Genomic DNA, 22950 nt, shown 5'->3' with positions numbered 1-22950 from the left:
CCTTTATGGGTCAATGTTCTTTCTCAATCTACCTAATTACTTTCCCGACAGCTCATGGCCGCCTTCTCTGTGGCTGACCACGACAAAAGAACCTATGGTAAGTTTTTTGGTGTCATGTACATCCGTATGGTTTCGTTTAATTTTGTTGGGGTTATTTTCTTTTGAAAATTGGCATATATGGTTTTTATTCTGTTAGGTTATTTTTTTTTTATTTTTTTATTTATTTTGCTTTCATGTGTATGGTATGATTTATGTGATCATAGTGTAAGAAATCATTTTGTTCATTGTGTGATTTTTTTTTTCCCAACTATCATGGACATTTGTATGGTTTGGTTTGATTCTGTTAGGTTATTTTTTGTTTGACTCACCAGGCCAGAAAAGCAAAACTGCATGATTTATGTAAGGAACAGTCACAGCAGTATGAGAAAGGTTGGTCTGTTGATGAAGGGCAAGTCGTACAACCCATGGATTCAGACCCAGCAATAGGTAAAGCGTCACCAACAAAATGGATCTGTTATGAGGATATTTTTCTTGGGTAGCGATTCAAGAATTAACAATTCAGGATATTTTTTTTCGCGGAATCTGGTACTTGTCGGAATCACACAAGAAACCAGCATTTAAAAGGGGACTCTGCCTCATCTGCATTTGGGGTGCATCGTGGTTGGGTGTTGGGTTACGCATAGAGGTGCTATAGAGGTGGTAGAATCAATATTGAGACAAGAGGAATGAAAGACACTTACCGAGAGCGTAGGAGGTAGACGAGGTAGTTTGACAGAGCAGAGGATGAAATTTATAGAGTAGAAATGTGATTGAGACAAAATATTAAGCGGTGGAAGGGATTGATCTGCAACAAAATGAGTGAAGCAGTAATTCAAAGCTGGACTGATGCTCTAGAAATTGAAGAAGGCGGTGGAAAGCAGTGAGTAATTCATAAATGTAAAAAGACAATATAGGTAGTCGGCCGTGGAGAAGTAGAAACAAAAATCATATCTCAGTAGAAGACATTGAAACATGGAGGTGGAAGTATATCTTTGAAAAAGTGAGTCAAGCGGTAAATGGAACAGGATATAGACAAAATAAGAAGGTTGTGGAAGTGAGAGGAAAGAGGTATTCCAGAAATTGAAGCCGGTGGAATGGAGGTATTCCACAAAGTGTAAATGGACGATTAAATCAGTAATAAGAGTGGCAATAGGGTAGAAAGGGAAAATAAATATAAAGCAGGATTATAATTGTCTGAGAACATACTTGAGAGACAGGAAAGAAATATAAAAGGTGAGGGCAAAATTGGCAGTAAAGAGTTTTATAATTGCTGCCTGCTTATTAATATAAAGATATTGTATGAATATTCGACGCAAAGTATTGTCAAAGAGAGAAAATAAAAAAGAATGAATGAATTTTAGGTGGTCCAATGATGTTTTAGTACAACGTGAGCAAGAAATTTAGTTACTTACAAGGATTCTATAAGATCCTCAAATCTTAAAGAAAAATGATAGGGATTCCACTCCAAGATTTTTTTTTTTTTCCTTAAAAGTTAGTAATTAAAAAAATAGTGTTTAATAATATTGTGAATTTTTTTCTTTTTTAAAAAATATTTAAAAATGTTAAAAAATGATGTTTAAAAAAAAAACAAAAACCCAAAAAATAAAAAAAACAACACTCGGGATGGGCAACGGGATCTCCCAATGGGATCCCTAGCATTGTCCAATCTTAAATCCTAGTACAATTGATGTCATTTCTAAAAACAAAATGGGTGGCTCTCCATTCATCACTGGTAGGGAGTTATTGCTAGTTAATTTTATATTTTTATACATGTAATTTTTATAAAAAAATTATAATATTATCAAAAAATATTTAATTAATCATTAAATAAAAAAACAAAAATATATGAGCTACCAGCTGACTCCAGTAAATATATAATACAGTAAAGCATATGTATAAAGATGAAAAAATGCGTGACAAATTAATAATTTCTTTTTTAAAAGAGGCCACGACTCTGAGCTCTGAGTGGTATTTCTCAACACAGTATGTTTAGAAATGAATAGTGTAAAGGCAAAAATTGGTTAGGACTAGATGACTAAATGATAAGGTTTATCTTATCATTATTTGATTAAATTTGGATGAATGTAAAATAAGTATTGATTTGTATTTAAACAATATTGAGTCTATCTAGAAGTTTTAGGAGTTGTTTAGATAAGGCCCTGAAGTCAAAATCGAGTTCTGATAGTTTTGCCCTTATTCAGAGGAAATCTGAAACAGAGTTTAGTATATATCAGAAGAAGTTATCACGAAATGTTAGCAGTCCGTCGGGACGCGTTTTCGCGTCTGTTGCTAACCGTCAGCAGAGTCCTACTGCAACTAGAACTCTTTTCAGACTTTCTATTTAAAGGGATTCGGTTTTGTATCTTCTCAAGGACTTCAAGCCACGAATTTTACAGAGGAGATTCTGAGCGTTTATGAGAAAAAATTCACTTGAGAATTTTCATGAGATTTTTCATATCTTCTTGAGTGTGATCGTGCTTTGAGTGTGAAGCAACATCGATTGGATTTCAGCCTCTGGAGTTCTAGAAGAGAAGTCAACATTTGAAGATCGCCAGAGGTTCTGGCTGCTACTGCAGTAGAAGACAAATTGGTCGTTTGTCTAGGCAAGTAAGAGAGTCGAATTGCAAAGGTTTTGTAATTGATTATTGCTTGTAATTGTTCTTCAAATAATAAGATTGACTTTCCTTGGTTTGGTTGCCCTGTAGGATTTTACCTTTAAAAGGTTCTTTAAAGGGTTTCCCTTCGTAACCAATCGTTGTGTTTTGCAAGTTTGATTATTTATTTTAAAGTATTTGATTCGTTTCATAATCTTAATAATTGAGATCTAACTTATTTGTTCAAGGAAATTAGTAGACAATTTCGTGGTTTTACAGGGGTATGTTGGGAATTTCAATTGGCATTAGAGCGTGGTTCACTCATTCGAGTGTGATCCGTGCCCTTGTAGATCATGTCGACGTCATTACACGTTCCACCATACTTCGATGGGGAAAACTATGCTTATTGGAAAGTTCTTATGAGGGCTTTTCTCAAGTCTTTAGATGAACGTGTATGGCATTTGGTTGAACGGGGATGGACTAAACCCGAGACATCTATAGATGCTTGGACAAAAGATGAAATTAGTAATTGCAATTTAAATAGCAAAAGACTTAACGCTATTTTCATGGCGGTATCCTCTGAAGAATTTAAAAGAATCTCCATGTGTGAGATTGCTAAAGAAGCTTGGGATATTTTGGAGGTTACACATGAAGGCACAAGAATAGTAAAAAATTCGAAATTGCAAATGCTAACCTCAAAATTTGAAGAGATTAAAATGTTGGAAGACGAAAATTTTAATGATTTTTATGCTAAACTGAATGATATTGTGAATTCCAGGTTTAATCTCGGTGAGAAGGTGGAGGATTCAAAGATCGTGAGGACGATTCTAAGGTCTTTACCTGAAAGATTTCGACCCAAAGTTACAGCTATTGAAGAAAGTAAAGATCTTGATGCAATAAGGGTAGAAGAATTGGTAGGTTCTTTACAAACGTATGAATTTTCGCTTCCTCAAGCAAGAAAAGGTAAGTCTATTGCCTTAAAAACTATAGAAGAAAATCAAGATGATTTTTCTGATGAAGAAAATCTTAATAATGAGGATATAGATCTTATAGTAAGAAAATTCAGAAAATTCATGTTTAATAAAAAGTATAGTGGAAAGAAACAAAGAGGTAGAGAATTTTCTGCAAAGAAAAATTATTTTGAAAAATGGAATAAAGAAAAATCTGATAAAGTAAAGTGTCATGAATGTTCTGGTTATGGTCATATAAGAATTGAATGTCCAAATTTCAAGAAAAGTAAAGGAAAAACATTGAATGTCACACTCAGTGATAGTTCAAAATCTGAAACTTCAAGTTCATCATCTGATTATGACAATACTTTTGTGGCTTTTTCTACTGTTGTTAATGATTTTTCTGATATTGAGCTAACAAAATCTGAAAGTGATGATGGCAATAGCGATTCGGAGGTTGCTGTAGTTGTAGATGATCATGAGTTGAGTTTACAAGAAGCTTACAATGATGTGTGTGAAGAAGTGATCAAATTAAAGAAACTCAACAAGAAGCTATACAAGAAATTTACTAATATGGAGAGTGAGAAAAATAACTTGTTTGAGGCATTCAAAATTTCTGATATTGAAATAGCAAGATTAAGGGATCAAAAAATTGCATTAGAAAAAGAGTTGGAAAAGGTTCAAGAAAAAACAGCAACACAAAAATTAGAAGAGATGTTGAGTATTCAAAAATCTAGTTGTGATCGCACGGGTTTGGGGTATATGACTTCCCAATGTATGGAACTTAAAGACTCATCATCCGCTGCCACCTCATCAAAAGATATCATTTTTGTTAAAGGAAGTCAAGATGAGGAAACTCCAAAGAAGGCCGTGTCTACAACTTATGTTCCAAGAGCCTCACATGATAGATCAATGACAAAGAAGCCCAACCAAGGTAAGTCCAAAGGTAAGTTTATTCCTACTTGTCATTATTGTGGTGTTATTGGTCATATAAGGCCAAATTGCTTTAACTTGAATAAAGTGAAGAAGAATGGATGTGAAAGAAATCCAAAAGGGAAAGGAAATAGTCTAGAGAATCAAATTTGTGATATGAGTCAACAAATTAATTTTTTAAATCTCAAAATTGGTGAAATAGCAGATTTTTGCTTTCAAAATAAAGAAAAGATCATACAAAGTGATGTTGATAAAAAGAATAGGCCAAAATTTAAAGCAAAATAGGTGGTCAAAGAGGATGTCATGTCACATTAATGGATAGGATTACTTGCATGTTCTTGCATCCGTTATATTATTGCATTAGCCTAGGACATGAATTTTATTTTTCTGTTTTATTTTATGTTTCTGTTTTTCAGTTTTAAATAAGAAAAATATAATATAAAAAAAATTTTGGTTTGGTTCAAAACTTTTCTTTAAGGAAAGTGCATGCTTGATATGTCAAAGTTTGAGCATTTGTGTTCTCACTTAATAAATTCCTGAACCTATGCATCTCTCTACTTTGTGCAATTCACTTTGTGCATACTAACCCTATGGATTATCTTGGCAAAGTTCATTTTCAATGCACAGTGAGAAACTTATATGTATGTTTTTTTTATATAATTAAAGTTCACATCATTTAATGAGATGCTCATCAAAGAGCGAGTTCATGCCTTGAATTGACTAATACTAGTTGAACCTAGTACATCAATAAAGAGCTCTCCTCTTGCCAAACACAAAGAGTTGATCCATATAGAAAAAGTCGGTGTTAATTCATTGCGGAAAAAGACAAACACCCTACACGGATCTACCACCTTAAAGTTCTTATAGAAAAAATCGTTACTCTAATCATTATGGAAAAAGATGAGCAACAAACATGAACACAAAAAGGGGGTGTACAAACTAGTATTTAGAGGAGATGCTCATGTATCTAGGCCCTAGCATAAAATTTGACTTTTAAGGTGAAGCAACAAACTCTTGTGAGCATCTATAAGAAGCTATCTTTCATGAACAAAGGTATTAAAAAAAAAATGATATTGAAGAAAGGAGCTCATAAAAATGCTATGGTATAAGTATACTCACTCACACACTCATATGAACTTTGACATTGATGATCTTATGAGAAGTGAACATCCATAGTGATTGTTGCAAATAAGAGGGTGTACTCTATTGAATTTGTTTTGTGAGTTACACTATGTTTGAATTAAGATACATCTAGGTATGTTACTTGCCCTTTTGTTTTTTTTATAAAAAAAAAAAAAATTAAAAAAAAAATTCAATTGGTTTTTTTTTTTGTTATATCTACTCTATGCATGTATTGAGGACGTTTTTTGAGTGGGTTCTTGATCTTTGTTATTCGGTTTTCATGGTATGCCCACCAAGTGTTTGTTTTTTTGTCTCAACCAAGTTGTCTCAATCATTTGTTCATTGTTTAACATACATTCATGCTCATACATCATGTGCATTTAATCCATGAAAAATTGAGACACATGTGAGTTGTTCATCATGTCTTCCTTAGTGTTTTCATCTTGGCACACATAAGTGATATTTATTCTATTTTGTGTCTTGTCAGATTAGTGACAAAAAGGGGGAGTATTGGAAGAGCACATTGGAATATTTTGATATTATGAAATTTAGGGGGAGTTTGAGTAAGTGGGAGTTTAATGAATTTGCTGAAAATATAAAAAGGGGAGCAACAAAATATTGAGGGGGAGAACTATATACTTTAGGAGGAGCAGTAGAATATTGAGGGGGAGAACTAAATATTGAACATGGTTATTGATGATGACTAGAACACTTTCTTTTTGTAGGTTTACATTACATCTAACATTTGATTATTATTGGGACTAGTTTCAAATAATGTTCTATGTCATTTCTTATTATTACTGTATTAAGATATTTTTCACGGGATCTTGGTCTGCTGGTTGTTTTTGTCTTAGGTACACACTACATTCATCAAGTTGGTTTTGTGACCGATCCACCAAAGGGAAGATTGTATATGCAAGACATTCATCAAGTTGGTTTTGTCACCAATTTGCCAAAGGGGGAGATTGTAAAGGTAAAAATTGGTTAGGATTAGATGACTAAATGATAAGGTTTATCTTATCATTATTTGATTAAATTTGGATAAATGATAAGGTTTATCTTATCATTATTTGATTGAATTTGGATGAATGTAAAATAAGCATTGATTTGTATCTAAACAATATTGAGTCTATCTAGAAGTTTTAGGAGTTGTTTAGATAAGGCCCTGAAGTCAAAATCGAGTTCTGATAGTTTTGCCCTTATCCAGAAGAAATCTGAAACAGAGTTTAGTATATATCAGAAGAAGTTATCACGAAATGTTAGCAGTCTGTCGGGATGCGTTTTCGCGTCTGTTGCTAACCGTCAGCAGAGTCCTACTGCAACTAGAACTCTTTTCAGACTTTCTATTTAAAGGGATTCGGTTTTGTATCTTTTCAAGGACTTTAAGCCACGAATTTTACAGAGGAGATTCTGAGCGTTTATGAGATAAAATTCACTTGAGAATTTTCATGGGATTTTTCATATCTTCTTGAGTGTGATCGTGCTTTGAGTGTGAAGCAACATCGATTGGATTTCAGCCTCTGGAGTTCTAGAAGAGAAGTCAACATTTGAAGATCGCCAGAGGTTCTGGCTGCTACTGCGGTAGAAGACAAACGGGTCGTTTGTCTATGCAAGTAAGAGAGTCGAATTGTAAAGATTTTGTAATTGATTATTACTTGTAATTGTTCTTCAAATAATAAGATTGACTTTCCTGGGTTTGGCTGCCCCGTAGGGTTTTACCTTTAAAGAGTTCTTTAAAGGGTTTCCCTTCGTAACCAATCGTTGTGTTTTGCAAGTTTGATTATTTATTTTAAAGTATTTGATTCGTTTCATAATCTTAATAATTGATATCTAACTTATTTGTTCAAGGATTTGAATATTTTAAAGTATTTGATTCGTTTTAAAGTAGACAATTTCGTGGTTTTACAGGGATACGTTGGGAATTTCAAATAGAAGTGTTGAGGTATGTCTTAAGTTGCTGTGACTCGTATTGATCAGTCGCCCCTGAGTTAGTCCTGTCAACCCAAATACTAGGAGAACAATAGATGTACGTAACTGATCATTGATGATGAATTTGAGTAAAAACTACAGCTCACACATGCATGCATGTTTGCAACTTGGCAGTGTACGTGTAATGCTGTCGGCGATAAGGATACCAAGAAGCTAGTATAATGCTTAGGAAATGACCTAGTAAGTAAATTTCTAAAAGATCCACCCTTCTAAAATTCCATCGTTCTACGTACACATTTTTGCTCACTTTCCTGATATATATTCAAATTGGAGGTGAAGAACAAGTTCAGAGCTATGACGCTTGTTGAACACAAAAGGTTTCAACAATGACTCTTTATGCCATACTCATGTGGATTGCTCTTCTGATATGTCTTCCTATGCTGCTGCTCATGAAAAAGAAGCTTGCAACTCAAAGGCAAAACAAGCAGCTGCATCCACCACCAAGCCCTCCAAAGCTTTCCATTATTGGTAACTTGCATCAACTTGGTGAATTGCGTCACCAATCTCACTGTAGACTTTTTAAAAATTATGGCCTTGTGATGCTAATTAAACTCGGCGGGATTCCAAATATTGTCATATCTTCGGTTGAGAATGCCCGAGAGGTCGTAAAAGTTCATGATCTTAACTGTTGTAGCAGATTGTCCTTAGACACCACCAGAAGACTCGCATACAATTATCAAGACATCTCTTTTGCACCTTATGGCCAATATTGGAGAGAGATGAGGAAAACATGTGTTCTTGAAGTTTTAAGTGTGAAGATGATGCAGTCACATCGATCCATTAGGGAAGAAGAAGTGGATATGCTTATCAATTCAATATGGAAGTCTTCTTCTTTTGCAACTTTTTTTGATCCATCTTAGAAGCTGTTTGCTCTCACTGCAAATATGACTTTTATAATTGTTTTTGGTATGAGTTTATGTGGGAGTTATTTAGATAATGAAAGGTTTCAAGAAGTTGTTCATGAAGCTACAACCATGCTGGGGAGCTTTAATGCATCTGAGTATGTTCCATACGTGGGGTGGATTGTGGACAGACTCTATGGTAAACTTGAGAGGCTAGAAAGGATTTTCCATTAATTGGATATTTTTTCCAACAAGTGATTGATCTTCATCTCAAGCCTGACAGAACAAAACCAGAGCATGAAGACATTATTGATGTGCTATTGAAAATAGAGAGGGAGCAAATCGAGGCTGATGTTGTTCACTTCTCTAAGTGAAAAATTCTATTTCAACTTTTTATTCAATGATTTACTTAGATTTAAGTGAAAAGAAAAAAACACAAAAAATAAAAAAAATAAAAAAAAATTTATACACAAAAAAGAAATCTTAAAAATATTATATTTAAACAAAATTTTGACTCTAGTAAAAAGTCATAACAATTTTTACTATTATTCATTACTTTTTCGTTACGATTCACAGATCATCTTAGATTATATCAATATCCAAACGTAGTCTTAGGAGATGTTTCGGGAATGAGATCAGATAAGAATTTTGTGAATAATAGTAAGATGGTTTGTGAATAACAATAAGATAATTTAAGTTAAGTATTTTTTAGATTTTAGAAAATGAGAGATAAAAAGTCGAATAAAAAATATTATAAAGTTACAATATTGTTAAAATATACTTTTTTAATATGATTTTTATTTTGAAAATTGAAAAAGTTAGATTTTTTTTTTTGTTTGGAAAAATTATAATGATTAACCAAAATTTTCAAACAATTTATTCTGTACAAATTTTTCAAACAATTTATTTTGTACAAAATTTTCAATTACTATCACAAAACTCAATAACCAACGTCTCTAAAAAAATTCTAATTTAAATTCCTGTTAACCAAATAAACCCAGTACTTCCTATCTCTTCCCCGATGGCTATTAATTACATTTTCTCATTTCAAGGTTTATATCTACGAATTAATTAAGGTTTTCATCTAGGAAATGCAATATTTTTTCTATCATCAGAATCTCTTCATAGGTGGAGTCGACACTAGTGCAATTACCATGATATGGGCAATGGCAGAGCTTGTTAGGAACCCAAAAGTGATGAAGAGAGCACAAGATGAAGTCAGAAAAATTGTTAGAAACAAAGGAAGAGTCCCTGAAATTGACACGGATCACCTTCCATACATCAAGATGATACTGACAGAAACTTTTAGGTTGCACCCTCCAATCCCTCTGCTTCCAAGACAACCCATTGTACCCTTCAAGCTCAACGGTTATGACATTAACCCTCAATCAATCATGCACGTTAATGCTTGGGCAATAGGACGAGATCCCCAATACTAGAAGAACCCAAAAGAGTTCATCCCAGAAAGGTTCATTGATCACTCCGTTGATTATAAATGGCAAAACTTTGAGTTATTGCCATTTGGAGCTAGCAGAAGAGGTTGTCTTGGGATGTATATGGGAACATCAACCATTGAGCTTGCACTGGTGAATCTTTTGTATTGTTTTGATTGGAAATTGCCACCTGAGATGAAGGATGAAGATATAAACATGGAAGAGTCACTTGATTGTAACCTTACTGCCAACAAGAAAACACCTCTTAATCTTGTGCCAGCCAAGTTGTTTTAGTCACAAGTTGGCAATCAGATGATAACATGAACTCGGAAGCAACCCTAAATAATTAATATCTTATGGGGAATATCTACTTTCCTGTAATATATACACCAGCTGCCAGCTACAATTAATACGCAAGACTAGAGCTATGAAATAAATGGCGGTTAATTAGTCTATACATGTTTGTTTGCGGAGATAATTAATTACTTCTCCTTCAAGTGATATATCTTATATATACCCTCCATATACATTGTCAAGTCTCAATACCAGGCCACTAGCATGGCAAATTAATGGCAGCAAACCCTAATTCCTTCCTTTATGTTTGGCTTTACCGCCATGATTGTGGGAATTGAGACTTGAGTATGATTATCTTAGTCAATCTGAATAATCGAGTAGGGTCTAATAGCCAGTTTTGGTGAGATTCGAGTTGTGTGTGTTACCTAGTTGGGTTTGAAGTAAATCGAGACAGCCACAAGATCTGGCACATATTGATAGTCAACATTGATACTTACTCCGCACATGAAAAGTTAGGTAATTTCTGTAATAATGACGGTTAATAAGTCTTTGCGGAGATGATTGATTATTTCTCTTTCATTTAATATATCTTATATATACCCTCCATATACATTTCTAACGCTCCGGTCCCAAAGGTTTGGAGGGTTAACTCTTATTACTTAATATCAACTCCAACATCACACTATAAAATCTAGAAAAAACTCCATACAATATTAGTTCATTTACTCAAACCAAAAATCGATGTTCCTTCCTAGTGACAACAAATAAATTCTCAATAAAATAAATTAGAAATTTTCCAAAGACTCGAAACATATCCTTAACTCAACATATCAAAATAACCAAAAAAACCAATGTACCATCGGGAACTTATTCCTCTATGATCATCAAACTTCTCTAATATTACCTACTCCTGCTCCGCAGCTGAATCATCAATATTATTTGAAAAATGTAGTCGAGATAAAAGGGTGAGTTATTAACAACTCAGTAAGTAAAGAACATAAACTAATGTGTAAACATGAGCATTTATAGAGTTCATAATGTAGAACAAAATACTTACGTGGTCAAAATGCAGAATCAGAATATGTTATAAAAATTATCAGAGTGGAATTTAAAAAATATTCTTATTCAAAATTCTTTTAGCGTAGCAAAATTGACCATCATCATACCAGAATATCATTTCACATTAGAGGCCATGTTTAACCTCGTGGTAGGGTTGAACAAACCGTAATAGCTAATCGAGTAGAAACAGAATGTGAATCTTCCACATATTTATTCTAGAAGCTCCGAGTGTGCACATAGGAAATACCACTACAAAACCACTTTGGGTGCATCAGAAACATAACAGTTGGTATCAACCCAAACAGAAACCACTATTAGCACCTGTGGTAGGTAAAACAAATCACCGTCCACAAACCATATTCAGATTCAAAATGTCATGTCAAAAGTTTTTACAAATCACATCATATCATATTAGAGTTCAAAACATTTTCAGAACAGAATAGAATCAGATCACAAAATTATAATTTATACATAAAATTTCTTATTCGCTCTCTTTTGCACAGTTTAGAAATAAAATGTCAAAAAATAAGCTCATGTCTATACCAGTCATTACAAAAATGCTTTCTCTTTCATTAGAGTCCATGAATGATTTTGAACAAATAACTTAGGTTTTTTTCATAGTTCTTTTCATAACATATAATGCACATTATCATAAATCAACTTTAGTTCATTTTATTTTTATTCAAAGTCTAGTATAGGAATCCTACTTACTTGAACTTTCTTAGTTTTTCAAAAATTCCTCACAAGAGTGCCAAACGAATAATCAATTGTCACTTATAGAAAATCATATAATTTGAATAAATTTCTAATTGAATACGTAACTTGTAATTTCACCTAAAATACTCAAATTGCTTCTTTTAATTTCTCAAAATCTTAAATTTCTCCTAACCCAAAAATATCATTAATTTCTAAATCCCGCAATATCCACAAAACGTATCATATTTACGTTTGAACGTTTATACGTCTAAATGTACGTATCATAACGTTCAGACTTTCATTCGAATGTTAACAAAGTTAAAAGTATGTTTGAAGGTTTGGAACGTTAAACGTTTAAACATTCGAATGTTATGTTCATCTGATGGCGAGAACGTTCGAATGTTTTGTTATAAATTTGTGTAATTACGTTCGAACGTGTGTTCGAATGTGAGATACTATTCGAACGTATTTTATTTACATTCGAATGTACATATCAGAAATACTAAACTCATCCAATTAAAAAACATATCAATTATACCAATTATATCATATTACATAACATATTTTACAACCAACAATGTTTGCAACTGTTTTCAAATTAGATATTAAAAATATAATACACTGATAAAATTCATTTCTTTTTCTTTCCTAGTCCATTGCAATGAATTAACACGCTCTATTTGCAGCATTATCTCCCACTGCACTTGCTCTTGGACCTCGCTGCATATTCTTTCCTTCTGGTCTCTTTGTTGGTCCTACAAACGTGTCTCTAAATGAGACTATCGGTCTAAGAGGGACTCCAACTTTTGTTGTCTGGACCTCATATACTCATTCTCGTTTCGTGCAACTTTTAAATCTTTGGTAAGATTATTAATTTGTGAAGTCAATGAGGTGGAGGAGGATGACCTAGAATGCTTGAAAGATTGTCCTAAACCTCTTGCCATACTAGAGTTGGGTCTGGGCACTTGCCTGAAAATGTCTATGTCAATAGGAGAGGATTCCCTGGAAGTTGACTGCATTTCCATCATTTTTCCTGCAATTTGAAAGATCAAAACACATAATAAGTAACGTATTAAAAGAAATACAAATAAAAAATAAATTATTCATATGTTGCATAATTTAATTAACAAATGGAACACCGCTTACATAATTATCTGCAACGGTAGGATCCATCCACTCACTACGCTTATTAGTGTGAGCAGCAGTATAGACATGAACGAGGGAAAAGTTTTCAGGATCATCATGTTTCTAACAAAACGACATTAGCAATTTTAAAAAGATGGTGCTAATACTTATATAAAAGCATAGTAGGAAAATAAATGAATTATATAGTTTATTAATTACCATTTTTTCAGCAAGACGATGGAATGATCTTGAACCAGCACGATAATGGATAGTCAAAGTGGATCTATTATGTTCATTTGTAGAACTTAAGTACTACAAAATTAATTAAAAATGTTAATTGTAATATATATACATATAATATAAACAAAAAATATAAATATAAATAATTAAAGAAAATAAATCTAGAATACCTGATATTCTGGAGATGCAAAAAGATCATGACACTTTCTCCAATCGTCTAACTTCATTTGCTGGAAAGGGGACTGCGCAGCCTCTTCAAACGTCTCAAACTTCTTGAAGTGGTTGTGACATCGTCCCTTGTGACGTCGAAATAGTATAGCCATTAACTCATTTACAGTTCTCAAATCCTCGTTACGTCTAAAGTTGAGGTTGAATTCATCCTAATTATAAATTAATTACGCCAAAAATATGATATGCTAATCTAGGCGGAAAAAATGAACTCTTAAAGTAAACTCACCAGCACACGACTCTGAATTTTCTCCTTAATCTCATTCGGCACATCTCGCAGGAGCGCACAAAAAATAGAGTATAAGCTCGGACTGCTGTTCCAATATAGGAGGAAAGCACTGCCGCACTATCATCCACTCCTCTAGTGGAATTATCAGGAATGGTGACCTTCAATTTCCCGTGCCTCCAGTTTTTCTCAAGTGAGATGCCGCGTGTATAGCCACGACCGTGACGAGCGAATGCATCAACTAATAGATAATAGTATAATTTTTATAGTTATATAGTTATTGAGACAAAAATATTAATTATATAATTAATTATACGACATTTCCTTACTGGTAGGTGTCGACTGTGCATCATTCTCCGTAGTGTTAACTTCATCTTCAAGAACGGATTCCTCAGGTGGGGAGTCCTCAATGGGTTCGGGACTTGAACTTGGTGGATGAGGCACATTTCTTCTTTGTCGTTTTGGCGGCATACTTGAAAATGATTATATAAATAAATAAAAATTAATATGAAGAAATTAATTTTAGTATAACATTCTATAGTCACCTATATGAATAAAGTTTTTAGTACTTTTAGTTTTCATCTTCGGATGTATTTTTCATGCTTGTTTCAGAATCTCCCTCTATAACATCTTCATCATCATCATCAACTTCTTCTTCGTCCTTCTTATCCACTCCCCCCCCCCCCCCCGAATTCCTCTTCGTTTTCTTCTTCTGACTCTTCTTCTTCTTCCTGACTTTCTTGAATTGAATAATCATTTAATACGGACGGGTAGAGATGGACGGGTGGGACGTCATCTCTACATAAAGGGAGCAACTTGAGTGCACCGAGGTTAACAAACAAGTTAATACCCTCTCCATCTGACTCACTAAAAAATTTTCCAAAATAATTTTTTTTTTGGCATGGCTTGGTAGTCTTGCAGTTTACTTCTCCAGTGTTAAATCAATGAATGGTAAATAAGGAACACTACAAGCGTAAGCATGTGCAAAATGTCCTTCAAAATTTGCCTTTCGTTCTACAAAAATTTTATCAAGTTTCATCTCAATAAGCATAACATCCCGGTGTTTCAAGCCACATATCAACAAAATATGATGCATCAAAAATCATGCTCTATGTTTAAGCTTGAAAATAAATATTCACAAATGATCCCGCTCAACTACTCCACCAAAATGCTCAAATTTCACAAATCTTATATTTATTTATTTTTTATTTAATTTAATTTTTTTATTTTAAACTGTGCACACATGCTACCTCCCAACTAGTGAGAGACATAATCCTCAATGAGTCGAACGAAAGAAAACAAAGTGCACAGAAAAAACAAGCAAAACAAACAAACAACAAGAAATATAAAATCAAAGCAAAAGAACAAATAAAAACAAAGCAAGTAAAGAAAACTGTAAAGAAGGAGAAGCAAATCAAAACACTTCCCTGGAGTCTTGCACAAGCAATATCTCTTCATGTGGATCAAAGACCATCAGAAATGACTTTAGACGTTGTCCGTTGACAGTGAAGCTATTACCATTCTTCGGATTGACAATGTCTACCGCACCATGAGGATGAACGGTCTTTACAATGTACGGCCCAGTCCATCGGGATTTCAACTTTCCAGGAAAAATGTGCAAGCGAGAGTTGTAAAGAAGAACTTCCTGGCCAAGTGTGAATTGCTTTGGATAAATTTTCTGATCATGCAGAATTTTCATGCGTTCCTTTGCAAGCTGAGCGTTGTCATAAGCATTCTGACGAGCTTCATCCAATTCATTGATCTGCAATTTTCTCAACCCTGAAGTTTCATCAAGTGACATGTTAACATGTTTTATGGCCCAAAGAGCTCGATGCTGAATATCAACAGGTAAATGACAAGCTTTACCATAAACTAATCGATAAGGAGACATCCCTAGATTTGTTTTAAAAGCTGTCCTATAAGCCCACAAAGCATCAAGAAGTTTAACCGACCAATCTTTCCTATCAGGCTTGATGGTTTTCTCTAAAATAATTTTTATCTCTCTGTTTGCCAATTCAGCTTGCCCATTTGTTTGAGGGTGATAAGGGGTAGAAACTCTGTGTGTGATACCATATTTCTTCACAAGTGTAGAAAATGGTTTATTGCAAAAATGAGAACCCTCATCACTTATAATAACTTTTGGCATGCCAAAACGAGCAAACAAAGATTACAAAAATTTCATGACAACATGATGGTCATTTGTTTTGCAAGCAATGGCCTCCACCCATTTTGAAATATAATCCACAGCCAATAGAATATATGTGTTTCCAAAAGAAATTGGAAAAGGTCCCATGAAATCTATTCCCCAACAATCAAAAATTTCTGAAGTAAGAATAGGGGAAAGAGGCATCATGTCTCTTTTGCTAATGGATCTCAATTTTTGACAAGGCTCACAAGTCTTGTAAAAATGATAAGCATCTTTAAACATGGAAGGCCAGTAAAAACCGCTTTGCAAAATTTTTGAAACTGTTTTCTTTGCTGAAAAATGACCACCACATGCACCCGTATGACAAAATCTCAAAACCGAAGAAAACTCATCATCAGGAATGCATCTTCGAATCAATTGGTTCGAACAATATTTAAAAACATATGGATCATCAAAATAAAAGTGTCGTACCTCAGAGAGAAACCGACGCTTATCTTGGGTGGACCATTCAGAAGACATTCGTTCAGTCACCAAATAATTGACTATGTCAGCATACCAGGGAGCTCTATCAACCACAAACAGCTGCTCATCCGGGAAACTATCATCAAGAGGAAGGCTGACATTTGAAGAAGGAGATGATGACAATCTAGAGAGGTGGTCAGCTACCACATTTTCAACTCCTTTCTTATCCTTAATGTTGATGTTGAACTCTTGAAGTAATAGAATCCAGCGAATCAAGCGTGGTTTTGCATCTTTCTTAGCCAAAAAATACTTAAGAGCAGAGTGATCAGTGAAAATAGTAACAGGAGAACCAAGAATATAAGTCCGAAATTTATCAAGTGCAAAAACCACTGCAAGCAATTCTTTTTCAGTAGTGGTATAATTTTTCTGGGCATCATTCAAGGTTCAACTAGCATAATAAATCACAAATGGCCTATTATCCATCCGCTGCCCCAAAACAGCTCCTAAGGCATAGTCACTAGCATCTGTCATAATCTCAAAGGGAAGGTCCCACTGTGGGGGTTGCACAATAGGGGCAGTGGTAAGCGACTTTTTTAGGGTATCAAAAGCTTTTTGGCACTCATTAGTCCAAACAAATTCAATATCATTTTGTAAAAGAGTGCACAAAGGTTTTGCAATAGAACTAAACCCTTGAATAAACTGCCTATAAAAGTCAGCATGACCAAGAAAAGAACGAATATCCCTAATCGTCCTAGGAATAGGAAGTTTAGATATTAATTCAATCTTTGCCTTATGAACCTTTATACCCTCAGAAGAAACAATATGCCCCAATACAATGCCCTGAGTAACCATAAATTGACATTTCTCCTAATTAACTAAAAGATTTTTTTCCTCACATCTCTGGAGAATACGTGCCAAATTATGCAAACAACTCTCAAAGGATTTTCCAAAAACAGAGAAATCATCCATGAATATTTCACAAATATCATCAATCATGTCAGAAAAAATACTCATCATGCATCTCTGAAAAGTAGCTGGAGCATTACACAAATCAAAAGGCATTCTAGTAAAAGCAAAAGTGCCAAAAGGACAGGTGAAAGTGGTTTTCTCCTGATCCTCAGGCGCTACAGCAATTTGATAATAACCAGAATAGCCATTCAAGAAACAATAATATGCATTACCAGCCACTCTTTCCAAAATTTGATCCAAGAATGGTAAAGGAAAATGATCCTTCCTACTGGCTGAATTAAGTTTTCTATAGTCAATGCACATTCTCCAGCTAGTAACGATTCTAGTTGGAATCAACTCATTTTTATCATTTTTTATGACAGTCAAACTAGATTTTTTTGGTACCACTTGAGTTGGACTTACCCACTTACTGTCTGAGATAGGGTAAATGATACCTACTGTGAGTAGCTTAAGCACTTTCTCTTTCACAACTTCCTTCATGGTAGGATTGAGCCTACGTTGAGCATCACGAACCGGTCTAGCATCATCTTCAAGATGGATTTTGTGGGTACATACAGCGGCATCAATGCCTTTGATGTCAGCTATTGTCTAACCAATTGCGCCTCGATGCTTTCTTAATACTTCAATCAACTGGGCTTCATCCTTCTGATTTAGCTTTGAGGAAATCACCACCGGAAAAGTGCCTTCTTCAGGACCAAGAAACATATAGTTTAAATCTTGAGGAAGTGGTTTCAACTCCAACTGGGAAACTTCTTTCTCTGAAGATTTAAGCATGTTTGGTGGTGGTAGAGCTTCAAACTGGGGTTTCCAGCTTGCTCCCGCAAATTGTACTTCAAGTGGTAAAGAAGAATTTGCAAAACAATCAAAAAAATCAAAGTCATCTTCATTGATATGATCAATTTTCTCATCAAGTAAAAATTCAAGTGTCTGAAAAATATAATCATCATCAGATAGGGAGAAGTTGAGCAAATAAAATCTGTTGATGTCAAACTCTCCACAGCATTCAAATCACTTGTGTCATCAAAATGTGCTTGCATCTTGTAAGCGTTGAAAACGTCAACTCAAGTGCCATGTTTCCAAAGGTAAGCTTCAAAACTCCACTTCTGCAATTGATCAATGCATTTGATGTAGCTAGAAATGGTCTTCCTACGATGACAGGAGCTTGGTAAATAGTGGAGACCGGCTGTTGTATGTCAAGAACCACAAAATCTACTAGGTAGTAGAATTTGTCCACCTGGACCAACACGTCCTCTACAATACCCCTCGGTATCTTAACTGATTTGTCAGCCAACTGTAGCATGATGGAAGTCTTTTTCAGCTCACCCAATCCCAACTGCTCATATACTGAGAATGGTAGCAAGTTCACACTACTCTCCAAATCAAGTAAAACTCTCCCAATGCGTGATTCATCAATCATAATGGAAATGTTGGGAGAGCCGGGATCTCCAAACTTCTGAGGAGTCTCGCTCAATATCAATGCACTAACTTGCTCCGTTAGGAAAGTTTTCTTCTTCACATTCAGCTTCCTCTTCACTGTGCACAAGTCCTTCAAAAATTTTGCATATGAAGGCACTTGTTGTATGGCATCCAAGAGTGGAATATTGATCTTCACTTGCTTGAAAATCTCTTGAATCTCTGTGTGATACTTGTTCTTTTGGCCAGCTGCCAATCTCTGAGGATAGGGAACCATAGTTTGGTATCCCTTACTAGTCTCAACATCTGCACTCACAGGCTTCTTCAACTCTGGTCTCACTACCTCTGATTCTTTCTCAACTATATCAGTCTTTGTTACATTTTCAGGTGTAGGACCAACTACCTGTGTGTCTATAGGCATCTCTGGCTAGGGAACTTCCTTCCCACTTCTCAAAGTAAGAACTGCCTTCGCTGTCTCAATAACATCCCCTGAGACATTATGCACTTGCTGTTGTTGCTGCCTGTATACTTGAGGATTAGGCAGAGGTTGTGCTTGAAATTTTTCTTTCTCTAGGGTGCTCAAGGTTGTGCTCATCTTATTAATAGTGCCTCGCAACTCATTTATGGCCTGAGTGTTCTGATTATTTGTGGTGGCCTGAATCTGCATGAATTGCTGAAGTGTATTGGCCATCTGAGCCATACTGTCATCTAGAGTCTTCCTTGCAGATGATGAAGGCTGAGAACTCTGTGCAGCTACATGAGGCTGAAATCCAGGAGGAGATACATAAGTATAGCTCTGAGGATTCTGATATGGCGGATACTGGTGCTGAGGAGCACCCTGATTAAATGGCTGCTGCTGAGGTGGTAGGGACCGACCAGGCTGATCATTTCTCCATGAGAAATTTGCGTGATTCCTCCACCCCGGATTATATGTGTTGGAGAAAGGCTAATTTTGTGCTCTATTAACCCAGTTAGCTGATTGCATCTGCTCAGACCCACATTCTTGAAATACTGGCATAATCGGGCAGTCTTGGGTCTTATGGTTTGAATCAGCACATATAGAACATGCCGCTACTACTTTCATGGCCTTCACTTTTTCCATTTCTATGACCTCCAGTCTTCTAGTCAATGCAGCTATTCAAACTTGAACATCAGTGTCTTCTTTAAGCTCATATCTATCCCCTCCAGAAATAGCCCTCAGTGGCTGCGCTGCTAATGGAACTCGATCAGTACGAGTGTTCCACTGTTGTGCGCTCTCAGCAAGGTAGTCAAAAAATGATAGTGCTTCATCAGGCTCCTTGCTAAAGAACTCCCCATTGCACATTTTCTGAACAAACTGCTTGCATTCTGGAGTGAGACCAGTGTAAAAATAGCTCACCAACCTCCAAGATTCAAAACCATGATGTGGACAAATGTTCACCAAATCTTTAAATTTTTCCCAACTGGCCTAAAAGGTCTCATCAGGTCTCTGATTGAACTGGCTGATTTGCTCTTGCAAAAACTGAGTTCTCTGAAAAGGAATTTTTTTTTGTAAGAATTCACGCTGCATATTAGACCAACTAGAAATAGAATTAGGCCTCAAAGAATTAAACCAAATCTTCGCTTTATCCTTTAAAGAGAAAGGAAATAAACGAAATCTAATGAATTCATCAGTAACAGCCCTATTGATAAAAGTAGTGCAAGCCACCTCAAAATCTGTCAAGTGCTGGTAAGGACTCTCAGAATCCATCCCGTGGAACTGAGGTATCATTGACATCATGCCATGCTTAATAGAGAAATTAGATGCATTTTCAGGTAAAACTATGCATGAAGGTGTAGTGGTACGAGTGGGTTGCAAATAATCCTTAAGAGTGCGTGGTGCAGGTGCAGCCATGTTTTCTGGTTCAATTTCAATTTCCTCACCTGACTCACTAATAGAAAAGACAGAAGAGCTATCTATCTCCAAACTATGTATACTACTCTCAACACTCGATGTGACTCTAAGCAACCTATTTGAACTGTCCCTCACCCATGACATGAAACATCAGTTTAAAGAGCATAACAAAAATAACGAGTTTAAATTTAAGCTAAAATACTTCCCCGGCAACGGCGCCAAAAACTTGACTCACTCAAAAATGAGTAGCACTAAAGCTATCCCAAGTGCAGAAAGATGTCGTGAATAATTAGGAATAAATTCCTAGATCGTCTCATCAGGGAAAGTTACTTAAAAATCAAACTCGTTGAAAAGGGTGAAAAACTTCACAAAGAGAAAATAAAATGATGGTATGTGCAATGGATGGAAAAAGGGTACTAGTCATGGACTAAATTCAGGTTTTTAGATTTTTGATTGTCGGATTGGAATGTAAAGGACGGATAGATTAAACTTAGAAATTAATAAAACTAAATTAAGAATTAAACTAAATTAGGAAGTAATTGACAAAACATGCACTGAAAATTGAAAAGTCCCAAAATCAATGTTCTAGGGTTCATCATTGTTTTCAAATCACAAATTCTCAAATTAAATCACCGTAATTGTAATCACTACTAAAATGAAAGCTTAACGAAACGATAAAAATAAATAACATGAATTAAATGAATAACAAATAAATTACTCAAACGTCTAAATCAAAATTCTCTAAAATAATTCAGAAACTCAAAACTGAAATGAAATAGCAAGTGGGGAATTGAAAAGATCAAGCCAGTTGAATGGAGATGAAGATTCGAAGCGGTGGAGGAGGCTGAGCTGCAGTGGCAATTGGACCCCTCAAGGAGTTCTTCAATCTGCTGTAGTGTGAGTGAATGATCCAGTGGAAATTGTGTAGCTGCGTGAATGATCGGTTGAATGAATCTTCCTCTCCGAATCTGAACGAAAATCAAAGAAAAAAAATGAATTCTAAGTGTTTCTCTACTCAAAACCGAGTTTTCCAGCCCAAGAGTCGTCCTAAGATGTAAAAAAAACATATATATACTCTGACGGCGGAATAAACCCTGATCTGTAAAAATGCGATATTCGCTCGAGCGGAGTGTTGAGCGAACATCGAGCGTTCGACTCTGCCTAAGTTCGTTCGAGCGGCATGTCGGGCGAACATCGAGCGTTCGACTCCGCCTGAATTCGCTCGAGCGGCCAAATGCCTCCGCTCGAGCTATCTCTTTTCCCGCATCTCGCTCGAGCCCACTGTCGAGCGGAAGTCGAGCATTTGAATCTGCCTGACTTCGCTCGAGCGGCCAGAAGCTGCTGCTCGAGCGATATGTACCATAAACTATATTAATCAACAGTTGATAAAATTAGAGCAGAAATTCATACTTTTAATCAATTAAAATCACAACTTTGATTTATTCATTTTTCCGTATAAAACCAATGATAAAGTAATGAAAGAATTAATATATATTGGTTCCAAAAGCATTAAAAATGCAATAATTCAGCTCAATCACTTACTCCATACGTATAGGGTATGTAATCATTTCCAAGTCTATCGCTTAGACGCATCCAACTTTTGTCAATTTCTAAAAACATCTATCTATTAGTAACACGTAGTATACTATAATACACATGCATGTCATGCTCCAATTCAAACTGCTCTTTCAATAAGGTAGTTGGTCCTATCCCATTCAATATTATATTATCCATATTGCACATATTCCGTCGCTCTTATCACTTTTCACGTCAGTAGAAATTTTGGCAGTAGCTCCCCATAGTTCTCCAAGTATATATGTTCACATAGAGGGATTGTGACCCTACAAATAGTATACTCGAAGAACAATAAAGGAAGACACCGAAATTTCATACTAAATGTGGAAAGTATGAGTAACAAGAATGTGCAATACAGATAATATAATCTCAAACTATCCACACTGGACAATTCAGAAATTAGTGTACACCTAAATGTACACTAATTTCCAAACGGGTCTAAGGTTATTTATGCAATGTCATACAATATCTTACAAAAAACACTACAAACAATATCTCCATTTTGTTTGAATTAACAATGTCAAACAAATATAATAGTGTTATATTGTTAAACTAGAGTTTCGATAGAAGAATATGCTCACAAGCTACCTGTCTTGTAGAGAAACGGTTGAGAATGATCTTGAAGAAATGTCTAAATTTATGTTCAATTACTTAATTGTCACAAACTATCCGATCCTTGACAACTCTCAAGGCCGGAGAGACTTTGAGAGTTAAGCAATTTGACAGATATTTTTTCAAGATA

General features: G+C 35.1%; 1 pseudogene; it reads left to right on the top strand.

Moving 5' to 3' along the window:
* The first annotated feature begins 7807 nt into the window (after positions 1-7807).
* On the top strand, positions 7808-10196 carry LOC122312682 (annotated as a pseudogene).
* The last annotated feature ends 12754 nt before the right edge of the window (positions 10197-22950 follow it).

This window comes from Carya illinoinensis, chromosome 6 (assembly GCF_018687715.1).
Source record: "Carya illinoinensis cultivar Pawnee chromosome 6, C.illinoinensisPawnee_v1, whole genome shotgun sequence".
In the NCBI taxonomy this organism is placed as follows: Eukaryota; Viridiplantae; Streptophyta; class Magnoliopsida; order Fagales; family Juglandaceae; genus Carya; species Carya illinoinensis.
This window is presented reverse-complemented; position numbering and strand designations above follow the sequence as displayed.